The sequence below is a fragment of the Schistocerca nitens genome, unplaced genomic scaffold, assembly GCF_023898315.1.
Source record: "Schistocerca nitens isolate TAMUIC-IGC-003100 unplaced genomic scaffold, iqSchNite1.1 HiC_scaffold_118, whole genome shotgun sequence".
Lineage (NCBI taxonomy): Eukaryota > Metazoa > Arthropoda > Insecta > Orthoptera > Acrididae > Schistocerca > Schistocerca nitens.
In genome coordinates, this window is record NW_026045660.1 from 134749 (window position 1) to 150810 (window position 16062).

At 54.2% G+C, this 16062-nt stretch overlaps 37 non-coding genes across 37 annotated transcripts; 30 read left to right on the forward strand and 7 right to left on the reverse strand.

The window, feature by feature from the left end:
• The first annotated feature begins 251 nt into the window (after positions 1–251).
• Trnam-cau (transfer RNA methionine (anticodon CAU)) lies at positions 252–324 on the forward strand. The gene has a single exon. It is a non-coding gene; the product is annotated as a tRNA-Met (tRNA).
• Positions 325–629: 305 nt separating this feature from the next.
• On the forward strand, positions 630–701 carry Trnae-uuc (transfer RNA glutamic acid (anticodon UUC)). The gene has a single exon. It is a non-coding gene; the product is annotated as a tRNA-Glu (tRNA).
• Positions 702–899: 198 nt separating this feature from the next.
• Trnai-aau (transfer RNA isoleucine (anticodon AAU)) lies at positions 900–973 on the forward strand. Its single transcript has one exon. It is a non-coding gene; the product is annotated as a tRNA-Ile (tRNA).
• Positions 974–1571: 598 nt separating this feature from the next.
• Trnag-ucc (transfer RNA glycine (anticodon UCC)) lies at positions 1572–1643 on the reverse strand. Its single transcript has one exon. It is a non-coding gene; the product is annotated as a tRNA-Gly (tRNA).
• A 347-nt stretch (positions 1644–1990) lies between these two features.
• Trnag-gcc (transfer RNA glycine (anticodon GCC)) lies at positions 1991–2061 on the forward strand. The gene has a single exon. It is a non-coding gene; the product is annotated as a tRNA-Gly (tRNA).
• Positions 2062–2442: 381 nt separating this feature from the next.
• Positions 2443–2515, forward strand: Trnam-cau (transfer RNA methionine (anticodon CAU)). Its single transcript has one exon. It is a non-coding gene; the product is annotated as a tRNA-Met (tRNA).
• Positions 2516–2820: 305 nt separating this feature from the next.
• On the forward strand, positions 2821–2892 carry Trnae-uuc (transfer RNA glutamic acid (anticodon UUC)). Its single transcript has one exon. It is a non-coding gene; the product is annotated as a tRNA-Glu (tRNA).
• A 198-nt stretch (positions 2893–3090) lies between these two features.
• On the forward strand, positions 3091–3164 carry Trnai-aau (transfer RNA isoleucine (anticodon AAU)). The gene has a single exon. It is a non-coding gene; the product is annotated as a tRNA-Ile (tRNA).
• A 598-nt stretch (positions 3165–3762) lies between these two features.
• Trnag-ucc (transfer RNA glycine (anticodon UCC)) lies at positions 3763–3834 on the reverse strand. The gene has a single exon. It is a non-coding gene; the product is annotated as a tRNA-Gly (tRNA).
• Positions 3835–4181: 347 nt separating this feature from the next.
• On the forward strand, positions 4182–4252 carry Trnag-gcc (transfer RNA glycine (anticodon GCC)). Its single transcript has one exon. It is a non-coding gene; the product is annotated as a tRNA-Gly (tRNA).
• A 381-nt stretch (positions 4253–4633) lies between these two features.
• On the forward strand, positions 4634–4706 carry Trnam-cau (transfer RNA methionine (anticodon CAU)). Its single transcript has one exon. It is a non-coding gene; the product is annotated as a tRNA-Met (tRNA).
• Positions 4707–5011: 305 nt separating this feature from the next.
• On the forward strand, positions 5012–5083 carry Trnae-uuc (transfer RNA glutamic acid (anticodon UUC)). Its single transcript has one exon. It is a non-coding gene; the product is annotated as a tRNA-Glu (tRNA).
• A 198-nt stretch (positions 5084–5281) lies between these two features.
• On the forward strand, positions 5282–5355 carry Trnai-aau (transfer RNA isoleucine (anticodon AAU)). Its single transcript has one exon. It is a non-coding gene; the product is annotated as a tRNA-Ile (tRNA).
• Positions 5356–5953: 598 nt separating this feature from the next.
• Positions 5954–6025, reverse strand: Trnag-ucc (transfer RNA glycine (anticodon UCC)). Its single transcript has one exon. It is a non-coding gene; the product is annotated as a tRNA-Gly (tRNA).
• Positions 6026–6372: 347 nt separating this feature from the next.
• On the forward strand, positions 6373–6443 carry Trnag-gcc (transfer RNA glycine (anticodon GCC)). Its single transcript has one exon. It is a non-coding gene; the product is annotated as a tRNA-Gly (tRNA).
• Positions 6444–6824: 381 nt separating this feature from the next.
• On the forward strand, positions 6825–6897 carry Trnam-cau (transfer RNA methionine (anticodon CAU)). Its single transcript has one exon. It is a non-coding gene; the product is annotated as a tRNA-Met (tRNA).
• A 305-nt stretch (positions 6898–7202) lies between these two features.
• On the forward strand, positions 7203–7274 carry Trnae-uuc (transfer RNA glutamic acid (anticodon UUC)). The gene has a single exon. It is a non-coding gene; the product is annotated as a tRNA-Glu (tRNA).
• A 198-nt stretch (positions 7275–7472) lies between these two features.
• On the forward strand, positions 7473–7546 carry Trnai-aau (transfer RNA isoleucine (anticodon AAU)). The gene has a single exon. It is a non-coding gene; the product is annotated as a tRNA-Ile (tRNA).
• Positions 7547–8144: 598 nt separating this feature from the next.
• On the reverse strand, positions 8145–8216 carry Trnag-ucc (transfer RNA glycine (anticodon UCC)). Its single transcript has one exon. It is a non-coding gene; the product is annotated as a tRNA-Gly (tRNA).
• Positions 8217–8563: 347 nt separating this feature from the next.
• On the forward strand, positions 8564–8634 carry Trnag-gcc (transfer RNA glycine (anticodon GCC)). The gene has a single exon. It is a non-coding gene; the product is annotated as a tRNA-Gly (tRNA).
• Positions 8635–9015: 381 nt separating this feature from the next.
• On the forward strand, positions 9016–9088 carry Trnam-cau (transfer RNA methionine (anticodon CAU)). The gene has a single exon. It is a non-coding gene; the product is annotated as a tRNA-Met (tRNA).
• Positions 9089–9393: 305 nt separating this feature from the next.
• On the forward strand, positions 9394–9465 carry Trnae-uuc (transfer RNA glutamic acid (anticodon UUC)). The gene has a single exon. It is a non-coding gene; the product is annotated as a tRNA-Glu (tRNA).
• A 198-nt stretch (positions 9466–9663) lies between these two features.
• Trnai-aau (transfer RNA isoleucine (anticodon AAU)) lies at positions 9664–9737 on the forward strand. Its single transcript has one exon. It is a non-coding gene; the product is annotated as a tRNA-Ile (tRNA).
• Positions 9738–10335: 598 nt separating this feature from the next.
• On the reverse strand, positions 10336–10407 carry Trnag-ucc (transfer RNA glycine (anticodon UCC)). Its single transcript has one exon. It is a non-coding gene; the product is annotated as a tRNA-Gly (tRNA).
• A 347-nt stretch (positions 10408–10754) lies between these two features.
• Positions 10755–10825, forward strand: Trnag-gcc (transfer RNA glycine (anticodon GCC)). Its single transcript has one exon. It is a non-coding gene; the product is annotated as a tRNA-Gly (tRNA).
• A 381-nt stretch (positions 10826–11206) lies between these two features.
• On the forward strand, positions 11207–11279 carry Trnam-cau (transfer RNA methionine (anticodon CAU)). Its single transcript has one exon. It is a non-coding gene; the product is annotated as a tRNA-Met (tRNA).
• Positions 11280–11584: 305 nt separating this feature from the next.
• On the forward strand, positions 11585–11656 carry Trnae-uuc (transfer RNA glutamic acid (anticodon UUC)). The gene has a single exon. It is a non-coding gene; the product is annotated as a tRNA-Glu (tRNA).
• A 198-nt stretch (positions 11657–11854) lies between these two features.
• On the forward strand, positions 11855–11928 carry Trnai-aau (transfer RNA isoleucine (anticodon AAU)). The gene has a single exon. It is a non-coding gene; the product is annotated as a tRNA-Ile (tRNA).
• A 598-nt stretch (positions 11929–12526) lies between these two features.
• Positions 12527–12598, reverse strand: Trnag-ucc (transfer RNA glycine (anticodon UCC)). Its single transcript has one exon. It is a non-coding gene; the product is annotated as a tRNA-Gly (tRNA).
• Positions 12599–12945: 347 nt separating this feature from the next.
• On the forward strand, positions 12946–13016 carry Trnag-gcc (transfer RNA glycine (anticodon GCC)). The gene has a single exon. It is a non-coding gene; the product is annotated as a tRNA-Gly (tRNA).
• Positions 13017–13397: 381 nt separating this feature from the next.
• On the forward strand, positions 13398–13470 carry Trnam-cau (transfer RNA methionine (anticodon CAU)). Its single transcript has one exon. It is a non-coding gene; the product is annotated as a tRNA-Met (tRNA).
• A 305-nt stretch (positions 13471–13775) lies between these two features.
• Trnae-uuc (transfer RNA glutamic acid (anticodon UUC)) lies at positions 13776–13847 on the forward strand. Its single transcript has one exon. It is a non-coding gene; the product is annotated as a tRNA-Glu (tRNA).
• A 198-nt stretch (positions 13848–14045) lies between these two features.
• On the forward strand, positions 14046–14119 carry Trnai-aau (transfer RNA isoleucine (anticodon AAU)). The gene has a single exon. It is a non-coding gene; the product is annotated as a tRNA-Ile (tRNA).
• A 598-nt stretch (positions 14120–14717) lies between these two features.
• On the reverse strand, positions 14718–14789 carry Trnag-ucc (transfer RNA glycine (anticodon UCC)). The gene has a single exon. It is a non-coding gene; the product is annotated as a tRNA-Gly (tRNA).
• Positions 14790–15136: 347 nt separating this feature from the next.
• Trnag-gcc (transfer RNA glycine (anticodon GCC)) lies at positions 15137–15207 on the forward strand. The gene has a single exon. It is a non-coding gene; the product is annotated as a tRNA-Gly (tRNA).
• A 381-nt stretch (positions 15208–15588) lies between these two features.
• Positions 15589–15661, forward strand: Trnam-cau (transfer RNA methionine (anticodon CAU)). Its single transcript has one exon. It is a non-coding gene; the product is annotated as a tRNA-Met (tRNA).
• A 305-nt stretch (positions 15662–15966) lies between these two features.
• Trnae-uuc (transfer RNA glutamic acid (anticodon UUC)) lies at positions 15967–16038 on the forward strand. Its single transcript has one exon. It is a non-coding gene; the product is annotated as a tRNA-Glu (tRNA).
• The last annotated feature ends 24 nt before the right edge of the window (positions 16039–16062 follow it).

Genomic DNA, 16062 nt, shown 5'->3' on the forward strand with positions numbered 1-16062 from the left:
GCTCGCATCATGTTCTACAGACTAGCGTCGGCCTGGCCTCACAGTTTGCTATGTCCAGGTGCCTCCGAGGCACTGAACGTTAACGACAAGGAGTGCTGCCTATCGTTTGCAAAAGCTGCAGCAACACCGCAATCAACTGGGCCGGCAATGCACGTCTAGCAACAGAACACGTTATCCAGGAAGTACAGTGTCTTTACGTCTAACATTGGGTATGGTACTTACCCAGTTTCCAGGAAAAACGGTTCGCCCGTGCCTCGGTAGCGCAGTAGGCAGCGCGTAAGTCTCATAATCTTAAGGTCGTGAGTTCGATCCTCACCCGGGGCATTTAATTTTCTGTGACTGATGGTGATGCTGTTGCTAGGGCACCAACTTATTTCTTGTTTGTTATCCACAACGGTTTCAACGCTTCAGCGGGAAAATGTTTACTCCCTGTTACTGCTACTTACAGCTTCCCTTTCCCTCTTCTCCCAGCACAGCATGAAGCCAAAAGCATTGCTCTGAGACGTTTGAGGTGCGCGCCTTGCCAGTGAGTAAGCGCAAAGACGCTCGCAAAGAGAGAAGGGCGCCGACGCGGGACACGACACGAAATGCGACAAGCGACCGTCCGAACCGGCGAAGACACCCCCACATCCGGTGTGGTCTAGTAGCTAGGATACCTGGCTTTCACCCAGGAGGCCCGGGTTCGATTCCCGGTACCGGAACGGAATTTTTTCCACACGAACTGTGACAAGTTTGAGCTGACCGAGCTGCCGTTTCCCGTCCTGCTCGCAATATAGCTACTGTTTCGTGACCGTCAGCAGAATATAGACGAGGGAAGCAGACGTCCGACGACCATAGAAATGGTGTACGGCTTCATGCCATACGTTTCCAGCGCAGGGCTGAGCAACTGCATCTGCCGAGGCCCGTTAGCTCAGTTGGTTAGAGCGTCGTGCTAATAACGCGAAGGTCGTGGGTTCGATCCCCCCACGGGCCACTAGTCTTTTACTACTACGAAAAGGCAGCGCCGATTTCAGCAGGCGAGTGTGATGACCAAAAGATCATCACCCTGCGTGGAAGTTGACAGAGGATCCGAACCCGACTTGTCGGGAAGCGCTACAGCATTCACTCGGCAATGGCCATAATATGTTGAATACACTGGTTCTCAACCGATAAAGACAAGATGAAAGAAAATGTCCGATTGCCGATTTGTAACAACTTTGGCCCTTGTCAGTACTTGGGCGGGTGAGCGCATGGGGACACAGGGTACCGTTGGCAGTTTTACTTCCTGTTTTTTCTTTCTCCTTTGTTTTTGGAGCTACAACCCGATTCGGTCATGGACACGCCACCGTGAAAGGAAGGGGGAGTGCTGTGTGCCCATCGCCTCGCCTCTCCTTACCTCTCTCAGTCGTTTCTCGTGCTTGTCGTTTTGATATAGGCCGATTTGAGAGCGTCAGCTCTCGCGTCAGCTGAGCAAAGTCGAGACAAGTCGAGACACACTATAGGCTGGTCTGCAGCGAGTAAGAAGGGGGAAAAAAAACATTAATTTAAGGGCACGTGGCGAAAGTACTCATACGCGAAATTAAAAAGCCTGTTGCGGTGGCCGGGAATCGAACCCGGATCAACTGCTTGGAAGGCAACTATGCTGACCATTACACCACCACCGCACAAGGAAGCGCCCCGACGCCGCGCTGTGTCGGCTTCCCGCCTGTCGGCAGCGGCCGAAGGTGATCGTACCTGGCAGGCGCATTTCGAGGTAGGCTAGGGGAGAACATCCAGCCGCATTCGGACGGCGTATCCGCGCACATTTCGCATCCTTTGGCAAGAGTCGGTGCCGGCACCGGCGACGCAAGAGTACGCAGAGGACCGCGTTCTGGCGGCATATTTAAGCAGTGCAGTGCAGGATTCAGCGCCTGCAGCATCTTCTCGACAGAATGCTACGGCGCTTGACGGCAGTCCCACTTTCCCTTGAGACATCTGCTCGGCAAGCAGCGTGAAGTTACTACTGGCCCGAGCATCGGTGGTTCAGTGGTAGAATGCTCGCCTGCCACGCGGGCGGCCCGGGTTCGATTCCCGGCCGATGCATCGTTTTGCTGTTCCCGCGATAATGCTGCCGTGCTGCTTGCGCTCTTGAGATGCACGATCCACAAGAATGTATAGCTGGATTCCCTTGAGAAGAACCGAGAACGCAGCACTCGCGGGTCCCCACTAGGACGCTCGCATCATGTTCTACAGACTAGCGTCGGCCTGGCCTCACAGTTTGCTATGTCCAGGTGCCTCCGAGGCACTGAACGTTAACGACAAGGAGTGCTGCCTATCGTTTGCAAAAGCTGCAGCAACACCGCAATCAACTGGGCCGGCAATGCACGTCTAGCAACAGAACACGTTATCCAGGAAGTACAGTGTCTTTACGTCTAACATTGGGTATGGTACTTACCCAGTTTCCAGGAAAAACGGTTCGCCCGTGCCTCGGTAGCGCAGTAGGCAGCGCGTAAGTCTCATAATCTTAAGGTCGTGAGTTCGATCCTCACCCGGGGCATTTAATTTTCTGTGACTGATGGTGATGCTGTTGCTAGGGCACCAACTTATTTCTTGTTTGTTATCCACAACGGTTTCAACGCTTCAGCGGGAAAATGTTTACTCCCTGTTACTGCTACTTACAGCTTCCCTTTCCCTCTTCTCCCAGCACAGCATGAAGCCAAAAGCATTGCTCTGAGACGTTTGAGGTGCGCGCCTTGCCAGTGAGTAAGCGCAAAGACGCTCGCAAAGAGAGAAGGGCGCCGACGCGGGACACGACACGAAATGCGACAAGCGACCGTCCGAACCGGCGAAGACACCCCCACATCCGGTGTGGTCTAGTAGCTAGGATACCTGGCTTTCACCCAGGAGGCCCGGGTTCGATTCCCGGTACCGGAACGGAATTTTTTCCACACGAACTGTGACAAGTTTGAGCTGACCGAGCTGCCGTTTCCCGTCCTGCTCGCAATATAGCTACTGTTTCGTGACCGTCAGCAGAATATAGACGAGGGAAGCAGACGTCCGACGACCATAGAAATGGTGTACGGCTTCATGCCATACGTTTCCAGCGCAGGGCTGAGCAACTGCATCTGCCGAGGCCCGTTAGCTCAGTTGGTTAGAGCGTCGTGCTAATAACGCGAAGGTCGTGGGTTCGATCCCCCCACGGGCCACTAGTCTTTTACTACTACGAAAAGGCAGCGCCGATTTCAGCAGGCGAGTGTGATGACCAAAAGATCATCACCCTGCGTGGAAGTTGACAGAGGATCCGAACCCGACTTGTCGGGAAGCGCTACAGCATTCACTCGGCAATGGCCATAATATGTTGAATACACTGGTTCTCAACCGATAAAGACAAGATGAAAGAAAATGTCCGATTGCCGATTTGTAACAACTTTGGCCCTTGTCAGTACTTGGGCGGGTGAGCGCATGGGGACACAGGGTACCGTTGGCAGTTTTACTTCCTGTTTTTTCTTTCTCCTTTGTTTTTGGAGCTACAACCCGATTCGGTCATGGACACGCCACCGTGAAAGGAAGGGGGAGTGCTGTGTGCCCATCGCCTCGCCTCTCCTTACCTCTCTCAGTCGTTTCTCGTGCTTGTCGTTTTGATATAGGCCGATTTGAGAGCGTCAGCTCTCGCGTCAGCTGAGCAAAGTCGAGACAAGTCGAGACACACTATAGGCTGGTCTGCAGCGAGTAAGAAGGGGGAAAAAAAACATTAATTTAAGGGCACGTGGCGAAAGTACTCATACGCGAAATTAAAAAGCCTGTTGCGGTGGCCGGGAATCGAACCCGGATCAACTGCTTGGAAGGCAACTATGCTGACCATTACACCACCACCGCACAAGGAAGCGCCCCGACGCCGCGCTGTGTCGGCTTCCCGCCTGTCGGCAGCGGCCGAAGGTGATCGTACCTGGCAGGCGCATTTCGAGGTAGGCTAGGGGAGAACATCCAGCCGCATTCGGACGGCGTATCCGCGCACATTTCGCATCCTTTGGCAAGAGTCGGTGCCGGCACCGGCGACGCAAGAGTACGCAGAGGACCGCGTTCTGGCGGCATATTTAAGCAGTGCAGTGCAGGATTCAGCGCCTGCAGCATCTTCTCGACAGAATGCTACGGCGCTTGACGGCAGTCCCACTTTCCCTTGAGACATCTGCTCGGCAAGCAGCGTGAAGTTACTACTGGCCCGAGCATCGGTGGTTCAGTGGTAGAATGCTCGCCTGCCACGCGGGCGGCCCGGGTTCGATTCCCGGCCGATGCATCGTTTTGCTGTTCCCGCGATAATGCTGCCGTGCTGCTTGCGCTCTTGAGATGCACGATCCACAAGAATGTATAGCTGGATTCCCTTGAGAAGAACCGAGAACGCAGCACTCGCGGGTCCCCACTAGGACGCTCGCATCATGTTCTACAGACTAGCGTCGGCCTGGCCTCACAGTTTGCTATGTCCAGGTGCCTCCGAGGCACTGAACGTTAACGACAAGGAGTGCTGCCTATCGTTTGCAAAAGCTGCAGCAACACCGCAATCAACTGGGCCGGCAATGCACGTCTAGCAACAGAACACGTTATCCAGGAAGTACAGTGTCTTTACGTCTAACATTGGGTATGGTACTTACCCAGTTTCCAGGAAAAACGGTTCGCCCGTGCCTCGGTAGCGCAGTAGGCAGCGCGTAAGTCTCATAATCTTAAGGTCGTGAGTTCGATCCTCACCCGGGGCATTTAATTTTCTGTGACTGATGGTGATGCTGTTGCTAGGGCACCAACTTATTTCTTGTTTGTTATCCACAACGGTTTCAACGCTTCAGCGGGAAAATGTTTACTCCCTGTTACTGCTACTTACAGCTTCCCTTTCCCTCTTCTCCCAGCACAGCATGAAGCCAAAAGCATTGCTCTGAGACGTTTGAGGTGCGCGCCTTGCCAGTGAGTAAGCGCAAAGACGCTCGCAAAGAGAGAAGGGCGCCGACGCGGGACACGACACGAAATGCGACAAGCGACCGTCCGAACCGGCGAAGACACCCCCACATCCGGTGTGGTCTAGTAGCTAGGATACCTGGCTTTCACCCAGGAGGCCCGGGTTCGATTCCCGGTACCGGAACGGAATTTTTTCCACACGAACTGTGACAAGTTTGAGCTGACCGAGCTGCCGTTTCCCGTCCTGCTCGCAATATAGCTACTGTTTCGTGACCGTCAGCAGAATATAGACGAGGGAAGCAGACGTCCGACGACCATAGAAATGGTGTACGGCTTCATGCCATACGTTTCCAGCGCAGGGCTGAGCAACTGCATCTGCCGAGGCCCGTTAGCTCAGTTGGTTAGAGCGTCGTGCTAATAACGCGAAGGTCGTGGGTTCGATCCCCCCACGGGCCACTAGTCTTTTACTACTACGAAAAGGCAGCGCCGATTTCAGCAGGCGAGTGTGATGACCAAAAGATCATCACCCTGCGTGGAAGTTGACAGAGGATCCGAACCCGACTTGTCGGGAAGCGCTACAGCATTCACTCGGCAATGGCCATAATATGTTGAATACACTGGTTCTCAACCGATAAAGACAAGATGAAAGAAAATGTCCGATTGCCGATTTGTAACAACTTTGGCCCTTGTCAGTACTTGGGCGGGTGAGCGCATGGGGACACAGGGTACCGTTGGCAGTTTTACTTCCTGTTTTTTCTTTCTCCTTTGTTTTTGGAGCTACAACCCGATTCGGTCATGGACACGCCACCGTGAAAGGAAGGGGGAGTGCTGTGTGCCCATCGCCTCGCCTCTCCTTACCTCTCTCAGTCGTTTCTCGTGCTTGTCGTTTTGATATAGGCCGATTTGAGAGCGTCAGCTCTCGCGTCAGCTGAGCAAAGTCGAGACAAGTCGAGACACACTATAGGCTGGTCTGCAGCGAGTAAGAAGGGGGAAAAAAAACATTAATTTAAGGGCACGTGGCGAAAGTACTCATACGCGAAATTAAAAAGCCTGTTGCGGTGGCCGGGAATCGAACCCGGATCAACTGCTTGGAAGGCAACTATGCTGATCATTACACCACCACCGCACAAGGAAGCGCCCCGACGCCGCGCTGTGTCGGCTTCCCGCCTGTCGGCAGCGGCCGAAGGTGATCGTACCTGGCAGGCGCATTTCGAGGTAGGCTAGGGGAGAACATCCAGCCGCATTCGGACGGCGTATCCGCGCACATTTCGCATCCTTTGGCAAGAGTCGGTGCCGGCACCGGCGACGCAAGAGTACGCAGAGGACCGCGTTCTGGCGGCATATTTAAGCAGTGCAGTGCAGGATTCAGCGCCTGCAGCATCTTCTCGACAGAATGCTACGGCGCTTGACGGCAGTCCCACTTTCCCTTGAGACATCTGCTCGGCAAGCAGCGTGAAGTTACTACTGGCCCGAGCATCGGTGGTTCAGTGGTAGAATGCTCGCCTGCCACGCGGGCGGCCCGGGTTCGATTCCCGGCCGATGCATCGTTTTGCTGTTCCCGCGATAATGCTGCCGTGCTGCTTGCGCTCTTGAGATGCACGATCCACAAGAATGTATAGCTGGATTCCCTTGAGAAGAACCGAGAACGCAGCACTCGCGGGTCCCCACTAGGACGCTCGCATCATGTTCTACAGACTAGCGTCGGCCTGGCCTCACAATTTGCTATGTCCAGGTGCCTCCGAGGCACTGAACGTTAACGACAAGGAGTGCTGCCTATCGTTTGCAAAAGCTGCAGCAACACCGCAATCAACTGGGCCGGCAATGCACGTCTAGCAACAGAACACGTTATCCAGGAAGTACAGTGTCTTTACGTCTAACATTGGGTATGGTACTTACCCAGTTTCCAGGAAAAACGGTTCGCCCGTGCCTCGGTAGCGCAGTAGGCAGCGCGTAAGTCTCATAATCTTAAGGTCGTGAGTTCGATCCTCACCCGGGGCATTTAATTTTGTGTGACTGATGGTGATGCTGTTGCTAGGGCACCAACTTATTTCTTGTTTGTTATCCACAACGGTTTCAACGCTTCAGCGGGAAAATGTTTACTCCCTGTTACTGCTACTTACAGCTTCCCTTTCCCTCTTCTCCCAGCACAGCATGAAGCCAAAAGCATTGCTCTGAGACGTTTGAGGTGCGCGCCTTGCCAGTGAGTAAGCGCAAAGACGCTCGCAAAGAGAGAAGGGCGCCGACGCGGGACACGACACGAAATGCGACAAGCGACCGTCCGAACCGGCGAAGACACCCCCACATCCGGTGTGGTCTAGTAGCTAGGATACCTGGCTTTCACCCAGGAGGCCCGGGTTCGATTCCCGGTACCGGAACGGAATTTTTTCCACACGAACTGTGACAAGTTTGAGCTGACCGAGCTGCCGTTTCCCGTCCTGCTCGCAATATAGCTACTGTTTCGTGACCGTCAGCAGAATATAGACGAGGGAAGCAGACGTCCGACGACCATAGAAATGGTGTACGGCTTCATGCCATACGTTTCCAGCGCAGGGCTGAGCAACTGCATCTGCCGAGGCCCGTTAGCTCAGTTGGTTAGAGCGTCGTGCTAATAACGCGAAGGTCGTGGGTTCGATCCCCCCACGGGCCACTAGTCTTTTACTACTACGAAAAGGCAGCGCCGATTTCAGCAGGCGAGTGTGATGACCAAAAGATCATCACCCTGCGTGGAAGTTGACAGAGGATCCGAACCCGACTTGTCGGGAAGCGCTACAGCATTCACTCGGCAATGGCCATAATATGTTGAATACACTGGTTCTCAACCGATAAAGACAAGATGAAAGAAAATGTCCGATTGCCGATTTGTAACAACTTTGGCCCTTGTCAGTACTTGGGCGGGTGAGCGCATGGGGACACAGGGTACCGTTGGCAGTTTTACTTCCTGTTTTTTCTTTCTCCTTTGTTTTTGGAGCTACAACCCGATTCGGTCATGGACACGCCACCGTGAAAGGAAGGGGGAGTGCTGTGTGCCCATCGCCTCGCCTCTCCTTACCTCTCTCAGTCGTTTCTCGTGCTTGTCGTTTTGATATAGGCCGATTTGAGAGCGTCAGCTCTCGCGTCAGCTGAGCAAAGTCGAGACAAGTCGAGACACACTATAGGCTGGTCTGCAGCGAGTAAGAAGGGGGAAAAAAAACATTAATTTAAGGGCACGTGGCGAAAGTACTCATACGCGAAATTAAAAAGCCTGTTGCGGTGGCCGGGAATCGAACCCGGATCAACTGCTTGGAAGGCAACTATGCTGACCATTACACCACCACCGCACAAGGAAGCGCCCCGACGCCGCGCTGTGTCGGCTTCCCGCCTGTCGGCAGCGGCCGAAGGTGATCGTACCTGGCAGGCGCATTTCGAGGTAGGCTAGGGGAGAACATCCAGCCGCATTCGGACGGCGTATCCGCGCACATTTCGCATCCTTTGGCAAGAGTCGGTGCCGGCACCGGCGACGCAAGAGTACGCAGAGGACCGCGTTCTGGCGGCATATTTAAGCAGTGCAGTGCAGGATTCAGCGCCTGCAGCATCTTCTCGACAGAATGCTACGGCGCTTGACGGCAGTCCCACTTTCCCTTGAGACATCTGCTCGGCAAGCAGCGTGAAGTTACTACTGGCCCGAGCATCGGTGGTTCAGTGGTAGAATGCTCGCCTGCCACGCGGGCGGCCCGGGTTCGATTCCCGGCCGATGCATCGTTTTGCTGTTCCCGCGATAATGCTGCCGTGCTGCTTGCGCTCTTGAGATGCACGATCCACAAGAATGTATAGCTGGATTCCCTTGAGAAGAACCGAGAACGCAGCACTCGCGGGTCCCCACTAGGACGCTCGCATCATGTTCTACAGACTAGCGTCGGCCTGGCCTCACAGTTTGCTATGTCCAGGTGCCTCCGAGGCACTGAACGTTAACGACAAGGAGTGCTGCCTATCGTTTGCAAAAGCTGCAGCAACACCGCAATCAACTGGGCCGGCAATGCACGTCTAGCAACAGAACACGTTATCCAGGAAGTACAGTGTCTTTACGTCTAACATTGGGTATGGTACTTACCCAGTTTCCAGGAAAAACGGTTCGCCCGTGCCTCGGTAGCGCAGTAGGCAGCGCGTAAGTCTCATAATCTTAAGGTCGTGAGTTCGATCCTCACCCGGGGCATTTAATTTTCTGTGACTGATGGTGATGCTGTTGCTAGGGCACCAACTTATTTCTTGTTTGTTATCCACAACGGTTTCAACGCTTCAGCGGGAAAATGTTTACTCCCTGTTACTGCTACTTACAGCTTCCCTTTCCCTCTTCTCCCAGCACAGCATGAAGCCAAAAGCATTGCTCTGAGACGTTTGAGGTGCGCGCCTTGCCAGTGAGTAAGCGCAAAGACGCTCGCAAAGAGAGAAGGGCGCCGACGCGGGACACGACACGAAATGCGACAAGCGACCGTCCGAACCGGCGAAGACACCCCCACATCCGGTGTGGTCTAGTAGCTAGGATACCTGGCTTTCACCCAGGAGGCCCGGGTTCGATTCCCGGTACCGGAACGGAATTTTTTCCACACGAACTGTGACAAGTTTGAGCTGACCGAGCTGCCGTTTCCCGTCCTGCTCGCAATATAGCTACTGTTTCGTGACCGTCAGCAGAATATAGACGAGGGAAGCAGACGTCCGACGACCATAGAAATGGTGTACGGCTTCATGCCATACGTTTCCAGCGCAGGGCTGAGCAACTGCATCTGCCGAGGCCCGTTAGCTCAGTTGGTTAGAGCGTCGTGCTAATAACGCGAAGGTCGTGGGTTCGATCCCCCCACGGGCCACTAGTCTTTTACTACTACGAAAAGGCAGCGCCGATTTCAGCAGGCGAGTGTGATGACCAAAAGATCATCACCCTGCGTGGAAGTTGACAGAGGATCCGAACCCGACTTGTCGGGAAGCGCTACAGCATTCACTCGGCAATGGCCATAATATGTTGAATACACTGGTTCTCAACCGATAAAGACAAGATGAAAGAAAATGTCCGATTGCCGATTTGTAACAACTTTGGCCCTTGTCAGTACTTGGGCGGGTGAGCGCATGGGGACACAGGGTACCGTTGGCAGTTTTACTTCCTGTTTTTTCTTTCTCCTTTGTTTTTGGAGCTACAACCCGATTCGGTCATGGACACGCCACCGTGAAAGGAAGGGGGAGTGCTGTGTGCCCATCGCCTCGCCTCTCCTTACCTCTCTCAGTCGTTTCTCGTGCTTGTCGTTTTGATATAGGCCGATTTGAGAGCGTCAGCTCTCGCGTCAGCTGAGCAAAGTCGAGACAAGTCGAGACACACTATAGGCTGGTCTGCAGCGAGTAAGAAGGGGGAAAAAAAACATTAATTTAAGGGCACGTGGCGAAAGTACTCATACGCGAAATTAAAAAGCCTGTTGCGGTGGCCGGGAATCGAACCCGGATCAACTGCTTGGAAGGCAACTATGCTGACCATTACACCACCACCGCACAAGGAAGCGCCCCGACGCCGCGCTGTGTCGGCTTCCCGCCTGTCGGCAGCGGCCGAAGGTGATCGTACCTGGCAGGCGCATTTCGAGGTAGGCTAGGGGAGAACATCCAGCCGCATTCGGACGGCGTATCCGCGCACATTTCGCATCCTTTGGCAAGAGTCGGTGCCGGCACCGGCGACGCAAGAGTACGCAGAGGACCGCGTTCTGGCGGCATATTTAAGCAGTGCAGTGCAGGATTCAGCGCCTGCAGCATCTTCTCGACAGAATGCTACGGCGCTTGACGGCAGTCCCACTTTCCCTTGAGACATCTGCTCGGCAAGCAGCGTGAAGTTACTACTGGCCCGAGCATCGGTGGTTCAGTGGTAGAATGCTCGCCTGCCACGCGGGCGGCCCGGGTTCGATTCCCGGCCGATGCATCGTTTTGCTGTTCCCGCGATAATGCTGCCGTGCTGCTTGCGCTCTTGAGATGCACGATCCACAAGAATGTATAGCTGGATTCCCTTGAGAAGAACCGAGAACGCAGCACTCGCGGGTCCCCACTAGGACGCTCGCATCATGTTCTACAGACTAGCGTCGGCCTGGCCTCACAATTTGCTATGTCCAGGTGCCTCCGAGGCACTGAACGTTAACGACAAGGAGTGCTGCCTATCGTTTGCAAAAGCTGCAGCAACACCGCAATCAACTGGGCCGGCAATGCACGTCTAGCAACAGAACACGTTATCCAGGAAGTACAGTGTCTTTACGTCTAACATTGGGTATGGTACTTACCCAGTTTCCAGGAAAAACGGTTCGCCCGTGCCTCGGTAGCGCAGTAGGCAGCGCGTAAGTCTCATAATCTTAAGGTCGTGAGTTCGATCCTCACCCGGGGCATTTAATTTTCTGTGACTGATGGTGATGCTGTTGCTAGGGCACCAACTTATTTCTTGTTTGTTATCCACAACGGTTTCAACGCTTCAGCGGGAAAATGTTTACTCCCTGTTACTGCTACTTACAGCTTCCCTTTCCCTCTTCTCCCAGCACAGCATGAAGCCAAAAGCATTGCTCTGAGACGTTTGAGGTGCGCGCCTTGCCAGTGAGTAAGCGCAAAGACGCTCGCAAAGAGAGAAGGGCGCCGACGCGGGACACGACACGAAATGCGACAAGCGACCGTCCGAACCGGCGAAGACACCCCCACATCCGGTGTGGTCTAGTAGCTAGGATACCTGGCTTTCACCCAGGAGGCCCGGGTTCGATTCCCGGTACCGGAACGGAATTTTTTCCACACGAACTGTGACAAGTTTGAGCTGACCGAGCTGCCGTTTCCCGTCCTGCTCGCAATATAGCTACTGTTTCGTGACCGTCAGCAGAATATAGACGAGGGAAGCAGACGTCCGACGACCATAGAAATGGTGTACGGCTTCATGCCATACGTTTCCAGCGCAGGGCTGAGCAACTGCATCTGCCGAGGCCCGTTAGCTCAGTTGGTTAGAGCGTCGTGCTAATAACGCGAAGGTCGTGGGTTCGATCCCCCCACGGGCCACTAGTCTTTTACTACTACGAAAAGGCAGCGCCGATTTCAGCAGGCGAGTGTGATGACCAAAAGATCATCACCCTGCGTGGAAGTTGACAGAGGATCCGAACCCGACTTGTCGGGAAGCGCTACAGCATTCACTCGGCAATGGCCATAATATGTTGAATACACTGGTTCTCAACCGATAAAGACAAGATGAAAGAAAATGTCCGATTGCCGATTTGTAACAACTTTGGCCCTTGTCAGTACTTGGGCGGGTGAGCGCATGGGGACACAGGGTACCGTTGGCAGTTTTACTTCCTGTTTTTTCTTTCTCCTTTGTTTTTGGAGCTACAACCCGATTCGGTCATGGACACGCCACCGTGAAAGGAAGGGGGAGTGCTGTGTGCCCATCGCCTCGCCTCTCCTTACCTCTCTCAGTCGTTTCTCGTGCTTGTCGTTTTGATATAGGCCGATTTGAGAGCGTCAGCTCTCGCGTCAGCTGAGCAAAGTCGAGACAAGTCGAGACACACTATAGGCTGGTCTGCAGCGAGTAAGAAGGGGGAAAAAAAACATTAATTTAAGGGCACGTGGCGAAAGTACTCATACGCGAAATTAAAAAGCCTGTTGCGGTGGCCGGGAATCGAACCCGGATCAACTGCTTGGAAGGCAACTATGCTGACCATTACACCACCACCGCACAAGGAAGCGCCCCGACGCCGCGCTGTGTCGGCTTCCCGCCTGTCGGCAGCGGCCGAAGGTGATCGTACCTGGCAGGCGCATTTCGAGGTAGGCTAGGGGAGAACATCCAGCCGCATTCGGACGGCGTATCCGCGCACATTTCGCATCCTTTGGCAAGAGTCGGTGCCGGCACCGGCGACGCAAGAGTACGCAGAGGACCGCGTTCTGGCGGCATATTTAAGCAGTGCAGTGCAGGATTCAGCGCCTGCAGCATCTTCTCGACAGAATGCTACGGCGCTTGACGGCAGTCCCACTTTCCCTTGAGACATCTGCTCGGCAAGCAGCGTGAAGTTACTACTGGCCCGAGCATCGGTGGTTCAGTGGTAGAATGCTCGCCTGCCACGCGGGCGGCCCGGGTTCGATTCCCGGCCGATGCATCGTTTTGCTGTTCCCGCGATAATGCTGCCGTGCTGCTTGCGCTCTTGAGATGCACGATCCACAAGAATGTATAGCTGGATTCCCTTGAGAAGAACCGAGAACGCAGCACTCGCGGGTCCCCACTAGGACGCTCGCATCATGTTCTACAGACTAGCGTCGGCCTGGCCTCACAGTTTGCTATGTCCAGGTGCCTCCGAGGCACTGAACGTTAACGACAAGGAGTGCTGCCTATCGTTTGCAAAAGCTGCAGCAACACCGCAATCAACTGGGCCGGCAATGCACGTCTAGCAACAGAACACGTTATCCAGGAAGTACAGTGTCTTTACGTCTAACATTGGGTATGGTACTTACCCAGTTTCCAGGAAAAACGGTTCGCCCGTGCCTCGGTAGCGCAGTAGGCAGCGCGTAAGTCTCATAATCTTAAGGTCGTGAGTTCGATCCTCACCCGGGGCATTTAATTTTCTGTGACTGATGGTGATGCTGTTGCTAGGGCACCAACTTATTTCTTGTTTGTTATCCACAACGGTTTCAACGCTTCAGCGGGAAAATGTTTACTCCCTGTTACTGCTACTTACAGCTTCCCTTTCCCTCTTCTCCCAGCACAGCATGAAGCCAAAAGCATTGCTCTGAGACGTTTGAGGTGCGCGCCTTGCCAGTGAGTAAGCGCAAAGACGCTCGCAAAGAGAGAAGGGCGCCGACGCGGGACACGACACGAAATGCGACAAGCGACCGTCCGAACCGGCGAAGACACCCCCACATCCGGTGTGGTCTAGTAGCTAGGATACCTGGCTTTCACCCAGGAGGCCCGGGTTCGATTCCCGGTACCGGAACGGAATTTTTTCCACACGAACTGTGACAAGTTTGAGCTGACCGAGCTGCCGTTTCCCGTCCTGCTCGCAATATAGCTACTGTTTCGTGACCGTCAGCAGAATATAGACGAGGGAAGCAGACGTCCGACGACCATAGAAATGGTGTACGGCTTCATGCCATACGTTTCCAGCGCAGGGCTGAGCAACTGCATCTGCCGAGGCCCGTTAGCTCAGTTGGTTAGAGCGTCGTGCTAATAACGCGAAGGTCGTGGGTTCGATCCCCCCACGGGCCACTAGTCTTTTACTACTACGAAAAGGCAGCGCCGATTTCAGCAGGCGAGTGTGATGACCAAAAGATCATCACCCTGCGTGGAAGTTGACAGAGGATCCGAACCCGACTTGTCGGGAAGCGCTACAGCATTCACTCGGCAATGGCCATAATATGTTGAATACACTGGTTCTCAACCGATAAAGACAAGATGAAAGAAAATGTCCGATTGCCGATTTGTAACAACTTTGGCCCTTGTCAGTACTTGGGCGGGTGAGCGCATGGGGACACAGGGTACCGTTGGCAGTTTTACTTCCTGTTTTTTCTTTCTCCTTTGTTTTTGGAGCTACAACCCGATTCGGTCATGGACACGCCACCGTGAAAGGAAGGGGGAGTGCTGTGTGCCCATCGCCTCGCCTCTCCTTACCTCTCTCAGTCGTTTCTCGTGCTTGTCGTTTTGATATAGGCCGATTTGAGAGCGTCAGCTCTCGCGTCAGCTGAGCAAAGTCGAGACAAGTCGAGACACACTATAGGCTGGTCTGCAGCGAGTAAGAAGGGGGAAAAAAAACATTAATTTAAGGGCACGTGGCGAAAGTACTCATACGCGAAATTAAAAAGCCTGTTGCGGTGGCCGGGAATCGAACCCGGATCAACTGCTTGGAAGGCAACTATGCTGATCATTACACCACCACCGCACAAGGAAGCGCCCCGACGCCGCGCTGTGTCGGCTTCCCGCCTGTCGGCAGCGGCCGAAGGTGATCGTACCTGGCAGGCGCATTTCGAGGTAGGCTAGGGGAGAACATCCAGCCGCATTCGGACGGCGTATCCGCGCACATTTCGCATCCTTTGGCAAGAGTCGGTGCCGGCACCGGCGACGCAAGAGTACGCAGAGGACCGCGTTCTGGCGGCATATTTAAGCAGTGCAGTGCAGGATTCAGCGCCTGCAGCATCTTCTCGACAGAATGCTACGGCGCTTGACGGCAGTCCCACTTTCCCTTGAGACATCTGCTCGGCAAGCAGCGTGAAGTTACTACTGGCCCGAGCATCGGTGGTTCAGTGGTAGAATGCTCGCCTGCCACGCGGGCGGCCCGGGTTCGATTCCCGGCCGATGCATCGTTTTGCTGTTCCCGCGATAATGCTGCCGTGCTGCTTGCGCTCTTGAGATGCACGATCCACAAGAATGTATAGCTGGATTCCCTTGAGAAGAACCGAGAACGCAGCACTCGCGGGTCCCCACTAGGACGCTCGCATCATGTTCTACAGACTAGCGTCGGCCTGGCCTCACAATTTGCTATGTCCAGGTGCCTCCGAGGCACTGAACGTTAACGACAAGGAGTGCTGCCTATCGTTTGCAAAAGCTGCAGCAACACCGCAATCAACTGGGCCGGCAATGCACGTCTAGCAACAGAACACGTTATCCAGGAAGTACAGTGTCTTTACGTCTAACATTGGGTATGGTACTTACCCAGTTTCCAGGAAAAACGGTTCGCCCGTGCCTCGGTAGCGCAGTAGGCAGCGCGTAAGTCTCATAATCTTAAGGTCGTGAGTTCGATCCTCACCCGGGGCATTTAATTTTCTGTGACTGATGGTGATGCTGTTGCTAGGGCACCAACTTATTTCTTGTTTGTTATCCACAACGGTTTCAACGCTTCAGCGGGAAAATGTTTACTCCCTGTTACTGCTACTTACAGCTTCCCTTTCCCTCTTCTCCCAGCACAGCATGAAGCCAAAAGCATTGCTCTGAGACGTTTGAGGTGCGCGCCTTGCCAGTGAGTAAGCGCAAAGACGCTCGCAAAGAGAGAAGGGCGCCGACGCGGGACACGACACGAAATGCGACAAGCGACCGTCCGAACCGGCGAAGACACCCCCACATCCGGTGTGGTCTAGTAGCTAGGATACCTGGCTTTCACCCAGGAGGCCCGGGTTCGATTCCCGGTACCGGAACGGAATTTTTTCCACACGAACTGT